The 17,115-nt window shown below is 46.9% G+C and overlaps 1 protein-coding gene across 8 annotated transcripts in view; it reads right to left on the bottom strand.

Moving 5' to 3' along the window:
• The window catches only part of LOC139760814 (probable 3',5'-cyclic phosphodiesterase pde-5), a 459,357-nt gene that overhangs the window by 285,331 nt on the left and 156,911 nt on the right, over positions 1-17,115 (bottom strand). The window contains exon 1 of one of the 8 annotated variants that reach the window (XM_071684501.1): positions 11,564-11,603. The exons of 6 other annotated variants lie outside the window; for them this stretch is intronic. The gene's annotated coding sequence lies outside the window, so the exon portion shown is untranslated. Of the gene's footprint in view, positions 1-11,487; positions 11,604-17,115 lie in introns of those variants that run through there. One more of the 8 variants, XM_071684491.1, reaches the window with a different exon arrangement.

The raw sequence follows: 17,115 nt of genomic DNA, 5'->3' as shown, positions 1-17,115 counted from the left end.
GGTTAGGTCGCTAGACATTATTACTCCAAGGTCTTTTACATTATTCATCTGGTTTATGATAACGTCTGTGTTGTTTGACATTTCTTCATTTTTTTTTCCGGACGGTTTGAGCTGAAACTCATCTCGGATGAGAGGCATACTTGTCTTAAGATGACCAGTTACAGACTTCGCTCATGTCTCTTTGTAGCTTTTCGGCATCTTCTGTGAAGGCGACTTTCGTAAGTATTCTTGTCTCATTTGCTGAGGAGGTTGAGAAACTGTGGCTCGTGTTAGCGTCAATGTCAGATTTAAGAATGAGGAACAGGAAGGGTGCAAGTACAGTTCCTTGGGTGACTGAGGCTTTTTTTTTTACTGTATAAACACTGATGTTGCAACATCATAAACGCAAAGATCACAACAGCACAACACACACGGATGTTACAACAGCATTAACTGATGTTATAACAGCATAACACACACGGATGTTACAACGGCATTAACTGATGTTATAACAGATCACAACAGCATAACACACACGGATGTTACAACGGCATTAACTGATGTTATAACAGATCACAACAGCATAACACACACGGATGTTACAACAGCATTAACTGATGTTATAACAGATCACAACAGCATAACACACACGGATGTTACAACAGCATTAACTGATGTTATAACAGATCACAACAGCATAACACACACGGATGTTACAACAGCATTACCTGATGTTATAACAGATCACAACAGCATAACACACACGGATGTTACAACGGCATTACCTGATGTTATAACAGATCACAACAGCACAACACACACGGATGTTACAACAGCATTAACTGATGTTATAACAGATCACAACAGCATAACACACACGGATGTTACAACGGCATTAACTGATGTTATAAACAGATCACAACAGCATAACACACACGGATGTTACAACGGCATTAACTGATGTTATAACAGATCACAACAGCACAACACACACGGATGTTACAACGGCATTAACTGATGTTATAACAGATCACAACAGCATAACACACACGGATGTTACAACGGCATTAACTGATGTTATAACAGATCACAACAGCATAACACACACGGATGTTACAACAGCATTAACTGATGTTATAACAGATCACAACAGCATAACACACACGGATGTTACAACGGCATTAATGATGTTATAACAGATCACAACAGCACAACACACACGGATGTTACAACGGCATTAACTGATGTTATAACAGATCACAACAGCATAACACACACGGATGTTACAACAGCATTACCTGATGTTATAACAGATCACAACAGCATAACACACACGGATGTTACAACGGCATTAACTGATGTTATAACAGATCACAACAGCATAACACACACGGATGTTACAACGGCATTAACTGATGTTATAACAGATCACAACAGCATAACACACACGGATGTTACAACGGCATTAACTGATGTTATAACAGATCACAACAGCATAACACACACGGATGTTACAACGGCATTAACTGATGTTATAACAGATCACAACAGCATAACACACACGGATGTTACAACGGCATTAACTGATGTTAAAACAGATCACAACAGCAAAACACACACGGATGTTACAACAGCATTAACTGATGTTAAAACAGATCACAACAGCATAACACACACGGAAGTTACAACGGCATTAACTGATGTTAAAACAGATCACAACAGCACAACACACACGGATGTTACAACGGCATTAACTGATGTTAAAACAGATCACAACAGCATAACACACACGGATGTTACAACGGCATTAACTGATGTTATAACAGATCACAACAGCATAACACACACGGATGTTACAACGCATTAACTGATGTTATAACAGATCACAACAGCATAACACACACGGATGTTACAACGCATTAACTGATGTTATAACAGATCACAACAGCACAACACACACGGATGTTACAACAGCATTAACTGATGTTATAACAGATCACAACAGCATAACACACACGGATGTTACAACGCATTAACTGATGTTATAACAGATCACAACAGCATAACACACACGGATGTTACAACAGCATTACCTGATGTTATAACAGATCACAACAGCACAACACACACGGATGTTACAACGGCATAAACTGATGTTATAACAGATCACAACAGCACAACACACACGGATGTTACAACGGCATTAACTGATGTTATAACAGATCACAACAGCAAAACACACACGGATGTTACAACAGCATTACCTGATGTTATAACAGATCACAACAGCAAAACACACACGGATGTTACAACAGCATTACCTGATGTTATAACAGATCACAACAGCATAACACACACGATGTTACAACGGCATTAACTGATGTTAAAACAGATCACAACAGCACAACACACACGGATGTTACAACGGCATTAACTGATGTTATAACAGATCACAACAGCACAACACACACGGATGTTACAACGCATTAACTGATGTTAAAACAGATCACAACAGCAAAACACACACGGATGTTACAACGCATTAACTGATGTTATAACAGATCACAACAGCATAACACACACGGATGTTACAACGCATTAACTGATGTTAAAACAGATCACAACAGCACAACACACACGGATGTTACAACGCATTAACTGATGTTATAACAGATCACAACAGCACAACACACACGGATGTTACAACAGCATTACCTGATGTTATAACAGATCACAACAGCATAACACACACGGATGTTACAACAGCATTACCTGATGTTATAACAGATCACAACAGCATAACACACACGGATGTTACAACGCATTAACTGATGTTATAACAGATCACAACAGCATAACACACACGGATGTTACAACAGCATTACCTGATGTTATAACAGATCACAACAGCATAACACACACGGATGTTACAACGCATTAACTGATGTTAAAACAGATCACAACAGCATAACACACACGGATGTTACAACAGCATTAACTGATGTTATAACAGATCACAACACACAACACACACACACACACACACACACACACACACACTGTATAACATTCGACACTGAGACAGTACCACATGTGAGGCTGACTGAGAAGCTAGAATACAAGGAAGGAATTTGAGGGAAGACGCCTCCGATGGGCACAAGAATATCTAGTAAGCGGGGACCAAGGACAAATGGCAAGTGAGCCTTCTGGAAAATGGGTGGAGGTGATGAGTGGAGTGCCCCAGGGGTTTCTGTTCTGGAACCGTTAATCTTCATGATCTATGCGAATCACTTGCCAAAAAAGGTGTGGACTCCGACCTGGATATGTTAGATGATGCAAAGGTCATGAAGGAATGTGAGAAGCGAGGGAGATCGCATCAGCCTACCATGGGACCTAGGCAGACTCCAAAGTTGGTCTCATACATGCTCGATAAAATTCAACATGAGCAGATGCAACGAGGATGGTACAATGTGAGAGCAGACCTCAGTATGATTATCATCCAGCAGGATATAAACTTCAGGATACTCTTGACTGAGAAGGACTTGGGGTGTACACATCATCCCTTACCTGAGGCCAGAATCCCAGATAAAGAGAATAGTAAATGAGACAAACTTTCAACCAGTAAATTTCGAAATAGCCTTTAACTACACGGATAAGGAAATATCTAGTAAGGTGTTTACATCTTATATAAGACCAAAACTTGAATATACTTCTCAAGTTTGGTCATCGGAGTGGAAGGGGTATATAGAGCCAATAGAGAAGATCCAGAGGAGATGGGAACAAAGATGGTACCAGAATTACGATAGCTAAGTTACAGGGAAGGGCTAAAGGCTTTAAATTCGCCCGTTTTGAAAGAGAGGAGAGTGAGGGGTGATCTGATCACAATATCAACGTTTTTAAACAGATCGATGAAGTGAACAGTGAACAGTTCCTCGAGCAATGTGGGGTACAGAGCAGCCAGAGAACAGAACACGAAATTAAGCAAGAACAAATTTTGTTCATAAAAAACGTAAATAAATCCTTCGTACTATAAGCGTGGTGGATGAATGGAAGAGAATGACTGAGGACACGATCACTGCAGACATCATGCATGAATCTAAGAAGCTGCATGACGGTAGAGAATGTTGAAGAGCTGGGGGCCCCGCGAGCAGTAAACTCCCTCCCCCACGCGGGACAGATAGGTAATTACATACACACGCACCCTCCCTCCCTCACACACACACACACAGCTACTCCCTATGAGAGTCCTGACATCCTCCCTCGTCTCACGATGCTCAACGCTCTCTCTCTCTCTCTCTCTCTCTCTCTCTCTCTCTCTCTCTCTCTCTCTCTCTCTCTCTCTCTCTCTCCTCTTCATCCTCACCTACTGCCACCCCCCCACTTACCAAGACCACACCACCAACACGACTGTAATTCAATGTGTAATTTGCATTCTGTGTGTGTGTGTGTGCGTGCGTGAGAGAGAGAGAGAGAGAGAGAGAGAGAGAGAGAGAGAGAGAGAGAGAGAGAGAGAGAGAGAGAGAGAGAGAGAGAGAGAGAGAGAGGTCAAACGAATGAATGAAGGATGAGAGAGGGAAAGAATGAGGAGGATGAAAGCCGTGGCTATGTGTCGTTCCTTTTGAAAGATCCATCAGTGTAATTGACTTCAGTGACGGGCAACCCGCAACTCCCCGCTGAGGAGGGTCAAGCTGTACTGGAGGGGTGGTGTACTGGAGGGGTGGTGTACTGGAGGGGTGGTGTACTGGAGGGGTGGTGTACTGGAGGGGTGGTGTACTGGAGGGGTGGTGTACTGGAGGGTGGTGTACTGGTGGGGTGGTGTACTGGAGGGGTAGGTGTACTGGAGGGGTGGTGTACTGGAGGGGTGGTGTACTGGAGGGGTGGTGTACTGGAGGGGTGGTGTACTGGAGGGGTGGTGTACTGGAGGGGTGGTGTACTGGAGGGGTGGCGTACTGGAGGGGTGGTGTACTGGAGGGGTGGTGTACTGGAGGGGTGGTGTACTGGAAGGGTAGTGTACTGGAGGGGTGGTGTACTGGAGGGGTGGCGTACTGGAGGGGTGGTGTACTGGAGGGGTGGTGTACTGGAGGGGTGGTGTACTGGAAGGGTAGTGTACTGGAGGGGTGGTGTACTGGAGGGGTGGTGTACTGGAGGGGTGGTGTACTGGAAGAGTAGTGTACTGGAGGGGTGGTGTACTGGAGGGGTGGTGTACTGGAGGGGTGGCGTACTGGAGGGGTGGTGTACTGGAAGAGTAGTGTACTGGAGGGGTGGTGTACTGGAGGGGTGGTGTACTGGAGGGGTAGTGTAATAGAGGCGTGATGTACTGGAGGGGTGGTGTACTGGAAGAGTAGTGTACTGGAGGGGTGGTGAACTGGAGGCGTGATGTACTGGAGGGGTGGTGCACTGGAGGGGTGGTGCACTGGAGGGGTGGTGTACTGGAGGGGTAGTGTACTAGAGGCGTGATGTACTGGAGGGGTGGTGTACTGGAGGGATAGTGTACTAGAGGCGTGATGTACTGGAGGGGTGGTGTACTGGAGGGTTGGTGTACTGGAGGGGTAGTGTACTAGAGGCGTGATGTACTGGAGGGGTGGTGTACTGGAAGGGTGGTGTACTGGAGAGGTAGTGTACTAGAGGCGTGATGTACTGGAGGGGTGGTGTACCGAAGGAAGGTGGACTCCAGAGGTTATGTACTGGAGGAAGATGAACTGGAGGGTTGGTGTACTGGAAGAATGTGTACTGGAGGGCTAAGTATACTGTAAAGCTGTACTGAAGGAGGAGTGCTAGAAAGGAATGTACTTCAGAGAGAAGTACTGGAAAGGTGTAGCAGACGGTTGGTTACTGGATGGGTGGTATAGCAGACGGGTAACGTACTGGAGAGGGGTATACTGGAGGGTGATACACTAGAAAAAGTGTACTGGAGAAGGGTGTAGTCGAGCAGTGGCGTAGTGGAAAGTAGGTATACTTGAAGACGGTGTACTGGAGGGGTAGTGTACTGGGAGGGGGGTGGTATATTAGAATGGGTGTACTGATGGGGGGGTTGTACTGGAGGGAAGGTGTTCTGGAAAGTGGTGGACTGGAAGGATGGTGTACTGGAGGGGTTATAAACTAGAGGGGAAGTGTACTGACGTTGATGTGTACTGGAAGGGTGGTCCATTTGAGGGAAGGTGAATGAAAAGGAAAGTGTATTGGAGGGAAAGCGTTCTGAAAGGGTGGCGTGCTGGAGAAGGAACTGCATAGGAGGTGTGCTGGAGGGGTGTACTGGAAGAAAGTGTCCTGGAGGGGATGTACTAATGGGGAAGTGTACTGTAGAGTGGTGTACTGGTGGGGTGGTGCCTCGGAAGGCAACATAGTACCGGGTGGTGTACTGGTGGGGAGGTGTACAGGAAGGGGTATAGTCGAGGGTATGTATACTGGTGGGGAATTCTAGGAACGAGAGTATATTGAGGTCGAATATACAAGGAAGGAAGGTATACTGCAGGAGGAGTTTACTGGAAGTAGGATACACCGCAGGAGAAACACAGGATGGTAAACATATAAGAGAAAGGAAAAACAAGAGAATGTATTGTAAAACTTTCGCTTCTATAACAAAAGTTCTTATTCCCAGTGTAATCAATTCAAACTGAATATGAACTAAGAACTTGTTCTTTCTCTCCGTTAACAATCTATGGACTGAAGGAGCCAAAACTGTAAGCCAGGTCGTTCTAACGCATATCCTACTCCATACCAGCCCAGAACCCATCCATACACAGAGGGTAGCAAGCGCGATAGTGTGTGGTTCGTTAAGTAATAAGCTTCGCAAACCAACGAAGCGGTTCGAATCAATGAGGACGACTCCCCTTCCCCCGTCCCCAACAGACACCGCTTCTCCTGCCGGCGGCGCTGGGCGACTAGTGCCTTCTTTGTTCAGCCTCTGGTCACTCGTGACCTTCTGAAGCAGGAAGGCCGGGGAAACAACACCCATCTGTGGTAATCATTACTGAAAAATCTGGTTCGGGGAAGGGACAGGTTCTGCAAGTGAAATTCAGCGAAGCAGATTCGGAGAGTGTGGTTCGTTAGGAGGGACTGGTTCAGAATGCCATGCTGGTGAGAAATGGGCTCAGATCCGTGTGAAGCTAGGGCCGGGTCGGCTGCTAGGCTTGCTGAGCCCAGCCTGCTGAATTCAGGCTTGTCACATTCAGGTCTGCAAGCGTCGGGTTTATCAAGAGTCACACTTAAAGAGAATCAGGCTCGCTACAATTAGGCTTAGGAAATCTCGAACCCTAACTCAGACTTGTGGATATCAATATTCAGGAAGTCGGATTACAGTGATTCGAATATCTTAAAAGACGTCAGCGTTTCATGAGTTGGGGTCAAGTCGGGGTCGGGTCGTGAATCAACGGATCGAAAAACTCAAGAGAGACACGGCAGATCAGATACTGATGAGCTTTGAGGTTTGTGTGTGAGAGTCAGCCTCCTTTTAATATGTCAGATTATCTAAGCTGAACATCTGGTGGCTTAACCTCTCGTAAGTCAGTTCCTTTCTTTTTTTTTTCAGACCGGAATCCTTGAAGATTCATCATAACTGCTGATGAGTAAGTCTTAAACATTCTCACTTGCGAACCCGAGGCTGGGTGGTGTTTGTGTTGTTCGCGTCGGTCGCAGGGAGTCGGTGCAATGATGGCTTATCAAACACCCGGTGTGTGTGACAGCTCACTGATAAGGGTTATCTCTAGGACGATAGTCATGTGTACACACACACACACACCCACACTCCCCTCCCTCCCTTACCCTTACCAAACACATACACACAAAACCTTGACGAAAATGGGAAGACGTGCAAACATTGTTTAAAGAGCAGCGCTGGGTAATTATCATGTATGACGCCTCCTTGCTTTTTTCCATCACCACACTTATGCCATCCCAGGGCTCATATCACACTTAAGGTGCACCGGAGTGAACACCACACTTATGGTGTCGTCTTAGAGTTAACACCACACTTATGGTGTCGTCCCAGAGATAACACCACACTTATGGTGTCCCAGAGGAGGCACTATACTTATGAGACTGCCAGAGTTGACACCACACTTATCCCGCCAGAGCTGACACCACACTCATGGCGTCCCAAGCAGAGCTGACACCACACTCGCGGCGGCCCAGGCCGACACCCTGTCATTACAGAGATGGTGATAGCGGTCAGCGCTGATGTCGAGGCTATTAACGCAAAGTGAGACGGTAATGACCAGCAATTACAATTCTGACAGCCAGGGCCATGTCTGGCGATGATAGTGACAGCGTTCCCGGTCACTGACGACCAACCTGATGGTCGTCACCACGCGCTGAGGCGAACTGTAAACAAGATGCTGGTTGGGGAATCCCAATGGACATCGAGGTGGGCGACGTGATGACAGTGCGAGTTTGAACGATATGAACAGTGCCAGTATTTACGACGGTCTACCTACGCAGGTGAGAGCTACAGGAGGAGTGGAGTAGAGGACGAATAACCACGGCAATAAAGTACACTCACAACTTATATTTTCCTTACTGCATGTTGCTCTTCCGTGTCCTCACGATGATAATGTATCATTCTATACGTGTGACCTTCACATCAGCTTATCTCTCCCTATCTCTTCCACTCCCCCTCCCCACGTCTATCTGACCTTCCATTCTCATCTCCCACGATTCTCAACGTCAACTGTAATCTATTACTCGAGGTCCGAGCAAAAGCCAATTAGGTTTTTGCTTGTGAATGATGAACGGGGTTGAGAGGCGCCCTCTTATATCACAGCATGACTGAGGTGCAGTACCTAAGGGAGGTAACCTTGGTCCATATTGGTTCTGGCTAAATGACACGAACTTTTATATATTCATGGTCACGCGCAGTGATGCTCCCGGATATCAACATGGTGCTGATGTGATGATGTATGTCTGGTATCGACGGTCACTCAGCATACAATACACCTCGTTATACTACACCTGAGGCTGGCTTAACTACCCGAGCGACCGACATTGTCCCCGTTTGAAGATACTGCAAGAGAATTCTACGTAAGACTGAACGTTCTTGAAGACTCTTACTTCCTCACTGTCACTGTTTTAACTTGAGACTCTATTAAGTATATTAGTCGCTGGGGTTTTTGCTCGCTACGGAGTGTGGCGGACAGTTCTTGACGATCACCGACATGGCTACCTCCCTCCCACGGATGGTTCAAGAACTTTAGGAAGTTGTAGCGCTCGTTAGAATCTGGGTAATTCCCACAAGCTAGGGTCACCGACACTGATCAGGGTCGTGAAGAATTCTGACGCATCTGATGGACTTCCAAAATGAACTCTTTTTCCAGGACGGTCGGGCACTCGGCGGCCTGGGCTTCCAGACCTAACAACTGCGAGGGCTATTCAGGCAGTCATCGTCAAGCTACTTCCACCTATGGAAAAAAAAAATGTTTAAGGCCACGTACGCTCTCACAATGTTGTACGTCCTTTCGTCGAGGGCAGAATCCTTCGTGACGAGGTCCAAGCACGCTTGCATCATCCAGCAGCAGAGTCAACGCAGACTTAACGTATGTTGTGCTGGTCCACCAGCACTCACGTGTGGAGGAAGATAAAGCCATGTCCCCCAAAGACCGGGCAGGGAATGCATAAGATACCTGTGGAGGGATGACACGGCTGACGGTGTCCTGGTGCTCACACGCTCCCCCGAAACTCGTACGGAGAGTCACACATTAAGCCCCAGTGGGTCCTACAGGGTAGGTATGCTCCCCAGTGGTTCCTACCCACCCGGTCTGCTCCCTCAGTGGTTCCAACCCACCAGCCATGCTCCCTCAGTGGTTCCAACCCACCAGCCATGCTCCCTCAGTGGTTCCAACCCACCAGCCATGCTCCCTCAGTGGTTCCAACCCACCAGCCATGCTCCCTTAATGGTTCCAAATAATCAAGTATGCTCTCTACTACCCACTAGATATGCTCCCCATGGGTCATACCTACGAAGGATGATGCTCCCTAGCGGTTCCTACCCACCCACCCACCAGATATGCTCCCCAGCGGTTCTCGTCCACAAGGAACTCGGTTCATCTGCTCTAGGGAACTTGGGTCTTACCTACCCCACCTAACAGAGGCAATGTAACAGAACGTCTTGGGGGTAGAGGACTCCTGAAACATCCCAGTCGACCTTGTCCACGCCCACACGCTGACTCAACCAGGAAGCATCCGCCCTTGCTGGAGGAGTCGATGTTTTTTTTTTTTGTGACGCCCGGGGTCTTCACTGTGGCGTAGGACCCTCACACGGACGGGTGAGAGTATCATACTGCTCGTGGCTGGGGTATGTCATCACCAGTGACATTAGGAGTGAATGTGGGGTCATTCGTCACAACACTGTGGGGTTCCTCCTGTCAAAAAGATCTCTCTCTCTCTCTCTCTCTCCCCTCGTCAGTCACCAGACGTAGTAACATTTGGTAAACACATAAAGGAGCAGATTTACTGGTTTAACATCTGTAGGGTGATTCCCCTGCCGGTACACGACCCAAATCCACACATCTACAGTGTACAGTCGAGCACTGCGTACATGTACAACAGCAGTGTATGTACAACCCGGTCCAACGGCAATTAAAAGCATAAATGACATCATCACAAGAAACACGCCACAGACTCGGTTAGCTTACAAACTGTCATTACTACCTCACCAGCTGTCTACACCAGCTGTCCACACCAGCAGCACCTCACCAGTCGCCCACACCACCAGCACCTCACCAGTTGTCCACACCAGCAGCACCTCACCAGTCGTCCACACCAGCAGCACCTCACCAGTCGTCCACACCAGCAGCACCTCACCGGTCGTTCACACCAGCAGCACCACACCAGTCGTCCACACCAGCAGCACCTCACCAGTCGTCCACACCACCAGCACCTCACCAGTCGTCCACACCAGCAGCACCTCACCAATCGTCCCCACCAGCAGCACCTAACCAGTCGTCCACACTAACAGCACCACACTAATCGTCCACACCAGCAGCACCTCACCCAGTCGTCCACACCAGCACCATTTCACCAGTCGTCCACATCAACAGCACCACACTAATCGTCCACACCAGTCGTCCCCACCAGCACACCTCACCAGTCGTCCACACCAGCAGCAACCCCACCTAGGTATGGGCGTGACGTCAACACTGCCAACAAGGTGTTAAGTTACGTGTCTTCCTGAAGCAAGACCCTTGTCACTCACATGATCTGGCGTTCCTGTAACGTTCCCCCTCACCTCACTCCAACCCCACGAGCCACAGGTGGTGCCACGTGCACCCCTGGGGTTCCCGTGTCGTCCACTTACTTCCTGTGACCATGTCTACGATTTGACACAAGCTTATCTCACACTGTTGCCTCAGCCACTTCAGCGGTCATTCTCCTACACTAGTGTTACAAGCCATCGTTACTGGCTTGCTATTTTTTTCTGTTACCAGCGGGCACAACACGGAGTTACGGAAGCCGCGTCACGCGTCACTCCTGGGTCAAAGAGTGACACTACACGAGGGATCGGACGAGTGTTATTACGAATGCGCGGTGGAGCGGGGTGGGCGTGCGCGCGCCAAGAAGGCAGACCCAAGACTGGCGAGGCTCCACCGCTGACCTTGAGGCTTGAGGCAGCAGCAACCGCCTCCCGCCGCCATGCCCGCCACTGACCTCCACCCACCGATGCTACTGCTGCCGCTCATGATGCTTCTGCTGGCTATGGCTGCTGACCGGACTCTTCCGTTGCTGTACTGCTCCGGCTGTGTAGTGCTGTACCTCGCCCTTCACAGCCAACGCACATAACCTGCGACAAACCAGTTATGGAAGCGCCCGGCTTAGTCTACCGTTGTCCGCTGCATCACGAAAGCGTCCACCTTAGCTCGTCCCACTCCTGTGCATCGTTCAGGTAGATCTTCCGCCTTCATCAGCCAGCCGCCCTCCACACTCCTCCACCAGCCACATCATCATCCAGGGGTCACCTACGTCAACTGGGGAACCACCTCACCCTACTCCCGTGACTCCCCCTGGGGACGATCACTGAACATAACTGCGTCGCAAGTTTGGCCGTGCGACTCCCGTCCTCTGCGGACGACTGACAACCGACCAACGTCGCAGATCTGACCTTACGTCGGCTACACCACCACCCGACACACACTCATCCACACCAACCAGAGCAGGACGAGGCCTTTAACACCCACTAGACGTATACGATACGTCAAGGAACATCGTGCAAGAATAGGCATGCCCATTACGTCACGCAGCAAGACGTTCTAATAACTGTTGCCAGAACAGTGGTTGGCAGTGTCGCCAAGGTCAGCAGTTGGCACATATGGTGGGTGCACCCCCCGCCCACCCCACACACACACACACACACACACACACCACCCCGCTAACCAGACCCACCTGTTCACCCTTCGATGCACATACTATATCACGCGCACCACTGTGATATCTTGCAATAAATATATATATATATATATATATATATATATATATATATATATATATATATATATATATATATATATATATATATATAAACGTTTGAATGAATACATGTTGACCTTTTACAAGTGATTGGATGTATATGTTACATACACACACACACACACACACACACACACACACACATGGTTACCTTTAGCCTTTAATACGTTGAGGAATAGGGACTAGTGGGTCTGTTACAAACGTAATAAAGCGATGAATCTTCGCGATGTGTTGTGACGAAGGATATGCGACCCTCCAGCCAACCACCGACTGTACGGTGTGAGAAGGAATGTAATACAGCAGGAAAAGAGGAACTGAGAAGCTTATATACATACATACATATGTATATATATACATATGTATACATATGTATATATATACATATATATACATATATATATATATATATATATATATATATATATATATATATATATATATACCAAATGGCGTCCTAGCTACGTCTCTTCGTTGTATATCAACTAACATATTTCTTTCTTGCATCTCCCCTAATGATGTGATTATTACACGTAAGTGCACTTGGGAACTTATCGTGTTTCATTTTCCCCGTGATCTCATAGAAATATATAACCACATATACATACCAATACGTTTTAACGTATTTATATATATACATAGACATATACATATATACACATGTACATAATTCATACTTGCTGCCTTTATTCATTACCGTCGCCACCTCACCACACATGAAATGACATCCCCCTCCCCCCGCACGCACGCGAGGTTGCGCTAGGAAAAGACAACAAGGCCCCATTCGTTCACACTCAGTCTCTAGCTATCATGTATAATGCACCGAAACCACAGCTCCCTTTTCACATCCAGGCCCTACAAAACTTTCCATGGTTTACCCCAGACGTTTCACATGCCTTAGTTCAATCCATTGAAAGCACGTCGACCCCGGTATACCACATCGTTCCAATTCACTCTATTCCTTGCACGCCTTTCATCCTCCTGCATGTTCAGGCCCCAATCGCTCAAAATCTTTTTCACTCCATTCTTCCACATCCAATTTGGTCTTCCACTTCTCCTCGTTCCCTCCACATCTGACACATATCCTCTTTGTCAATCTTTCCTCACTCATTCAATACACCCTCTCCTGCTCTCTCAACCACACTCTTTTTATTACCACACATCCCTCTTCCCCTTTCATTACTTACTCAATCAAACCACCTCACACCACATACTGTCCTTAAACATCTCATTTCCAACACATCCACCCTTTTCCGCACCACCCTATCTATAGCCTACGCCTCGCAACCATATAGCATCTGGGAGTGGATCTGGCAGCGGATGGAAGCATGGAAGCGGAAGTGAGTCACAGGGTGGGGGAGGTGGCGAAAGTTCTGGGAGCGATGAAGAATGTGTGGAAGGCGAGAACATTATCTCGGAAAGCATATATATATATATATATATATATATATATATATATATATATATATATATATATATATATATATATATATATATATGCATGTGCGGGCGTTTATGTATATGCATGTGTATGTGGTTGGGTAGGGCTATCAATTCGTCCGTTTCTTTGCGCTACCTCGCTAACGCGGGAGACAGCGACCAAGTATATCAAATAAAACACACACACACACACACACACACACACACACACACACACACACACACACACACACACACACATATATATATATATATATATATATATATATATATATATATATATATATATATATATATATATATATATATATATATATATATATAGTCAACAAGATAAGGGAAAGTCAAAAACTCTTCCAATAATCCAACAGAAGCAAATTGTAAATCAGATTAATCTAAGGACATTTCAAGGTCAGCTGATCGAGCTTTAGGGATGCAGAGGGAGGGAGTCGCAGAGGACACCACCAGGCAGGAACTGAATAACAAGTTGCCTGTGTGTGTTCTCACGACACGGTGGCCCCCCCGGCAACAGCGAGATGACGGAGTGGGAAGGTCTTGCAAAACAATGAAACTTCTAGAGAGGACTTGAACAGAATACTAAGAGGATCTTGACCCATGATGAGGATTATGGTCGTGCTGAAGTCTTCCCACACGTGCCGAAGATGTGGACGCATACACACTGACAAACTACGAGATATGTCTGTGATGTCGCTGGCGGGAGGTGAAGTGCCAAAGGAGTGGAGGGGGACAAACTTCACCTCTCTCTATAAGAACGGAGGCCGGGAAGAATCTCTGACGAGCCAGTCTCCATGACGGGTGTGGTGTGTAAGGTACCGGAGCAGGTGGTCAGGAACCAAAGGAAGAAGAAGAGACAACATGATTTCAGGCGAAGTAAAACACGCGTAACGACATATAGATGATCTACGAGAGAGTGAGCTCTGTTACAGACAAATGTAAACGCTGGGTGGACTGTCTGTATCTGGTATGCCAGATTTGATTTGACGCCGTCATATAAGTCGCAGGTAAAGACACTGGATATTCAGGTAAGAGCTTGGGGAGGGGGGTGGGGGGTGGGTGGGGTGGGGGAGGGGAACTACTGCGATGGATAGAAGCTTATCTTAGCGGAGGTAAACAAACGACGCATGTCAGGGGTGCTTCCTGAAAAGTGGGCCGAGCTCACCGGCGACGTGCAGCAGGGTTGTGCCCTGAGCCGTTGCTCCTCTTGATCCAAGTAAATCCCGTGCCAAAAGTACTGGACTCCCACCTGAACATGCTTGGGGATGATGACAAGGTAAGGGAGCGAGGAGAACCGCATCAATTTGCAATGGAATACAGACAACACCTGACCAATGTGTCCTTTTAATTAAGGCTGCTACAGATACTGGAAGACGTGAGAAACGTACAGATTGGCAGTAGAGAAAAAGTAGAAAGACATACAGATATTTCGAAGAGTAAAAACCCCTCCAGTCCTTACATGAAACTAGGAAGGCGTAAATAAAGTCAGTCGTGAACTTGAAGAAGCGATATTTGTTCAGGTTCTAATCTTAAACGCGTCTTCGCACTGCTTTCGGCCACTCTGATGAATCATTCCATATGTTAACGATCTCGTTAAAGAAGAGGCACCTCACGTCATTCGAGGTAAAACGTTTGCCTACGAGTTTGTATCCATTACTACGAGTGATGTCAAACGAACCCAACTTTAAGTAACTTGATTGATCGAGATTATCGAAGCCTTTGATATGAGATCGCCTTTTAACCTTCTCTCTCTTTTTTTTAAAAGTTAGATTGAAGTCGACTCTCGTAGGATATGGTTCTGAGTTCTGGAATCATCCTGGAAGTTCGACGCTGTCTTCTGTCCATTTTGCCAATGTCTTTTCTCAAGTAGGGTGACCTAAACTGAGAACAGCGTTCAAGATGGGGGACATTTCACTGAATATTAAAAGAACAGAATGTGGATGATATCCCCAGACATCTTAACGATTCAAGAGCTCTACCTACCAATCCAAGCATCTTGTACGCCCCTTTTTCTGCACTGCTTCTGGCCACTGCCGACTTGGCATTAAGTCACAAGAAAGTATTACGCCTTAAGTCTCTTTCTTCGTTCACTCATTTGAATGATGTAACTCCATGACTCGCGTCTGTTCACGCCAAGTATCACCAGACATACAGTCGACGCCATGGGTCGATCACGTATCCCCTGGTCGACCACATTGTGACGACGCTTTCGAAATCCTCCTCCTGGTTAAGAACGCTACTGTGTGTCAGCGGTGTCGCCGGCTACCTCTCTCGCATGCTGAGAGGAGATGAGAAAAAAAGATATCCTCAGCCGTGGGGGACTAGGTGGAGGTGCAGAAGACGCAAGGGGGCCTAGGCAGGCAGGTAGGTATATCATCCACTCGCTCGCTCTTGCTGACGTCCTCAATCCCCACCCCCGTCCACTCAACAACTCACTCTGCACAGAGGAGGCTCTGGTGTGTAATGGCTCCCTCAGTCAAGTACGAGGCCAGGCGGCGCATAACTTACCGGTATTAACGAGACTTAAAGGCATCTAATGTCCAGGCAGCATGCCCTCTGTCCCATCTGGTCCCTATGATCGCCAGGCTGACAGCACCAGTGTTGCCACACAGAGACATGAATCCTCCTCCTCTTAACTATTGCATTGATAACAAAGATGTTCACTCTCACGTTACTCAAAGAGATCTGATTCCAATGATATGGGCGCATTGTTATCGCTTGAAAGGACTGGGATCTTCAAGGATGTTTCAGAGATAAATCACCAACATGAAGATGAACACAGCAAAAAAAATAACTATACACACGTGCTTTTAATGGACGCGTAGTTCTAGTTAGGAAAGTGGGATAGGCTCGGAGCTCTGCTGGCGATATATGGCAACCGCTTGAACTCCTTCCACTCTTTATGGTCTAGCTTGAAGGGTGACCCATATATACACACACACACACACACACACAGTGACAACTTGTGTCATGAGAAGTACCTGAAACACTTGAAGGTGTTGGAAGAGTCCTCGTTCAGTGATTACAACCTGACATTAATGGTCTTACGTGATGATGGTTTTCGATAGGCTGCGTGTAGCCCAACTAACGAACTACGAGGTTACGCTATGGTACTTAGGTTTCGCCTTAATATACGTAGTTTAACTTTAAACTGGAGTTTATGAGTCTATCCACAGGTTGATGCTTGGGGAATAAGTGTATAAAGTTTCATGGTCAAAGTTTGTGTATATT

The sequence above is a fragment of the Panulirus ornatus genome, chromosome 3, assembly GCF_036320965.1.
Source record: "Panulirus ornatus isolate Po-2019 chromosome 3, ASM3632096v1, whole genome shotgun sequence".
Classification (NCBI taxonomy): Eukaryota; Metazoa; Arthropoda; class Malacostraca; order Decapoda; family Palinuridae; genus Panulirus; species Panulirus ornatus.
Note: the sequence above shows the minus strand (reverse complement) of the source record. Positions and strands in the feature narration are given on the sequence as shown.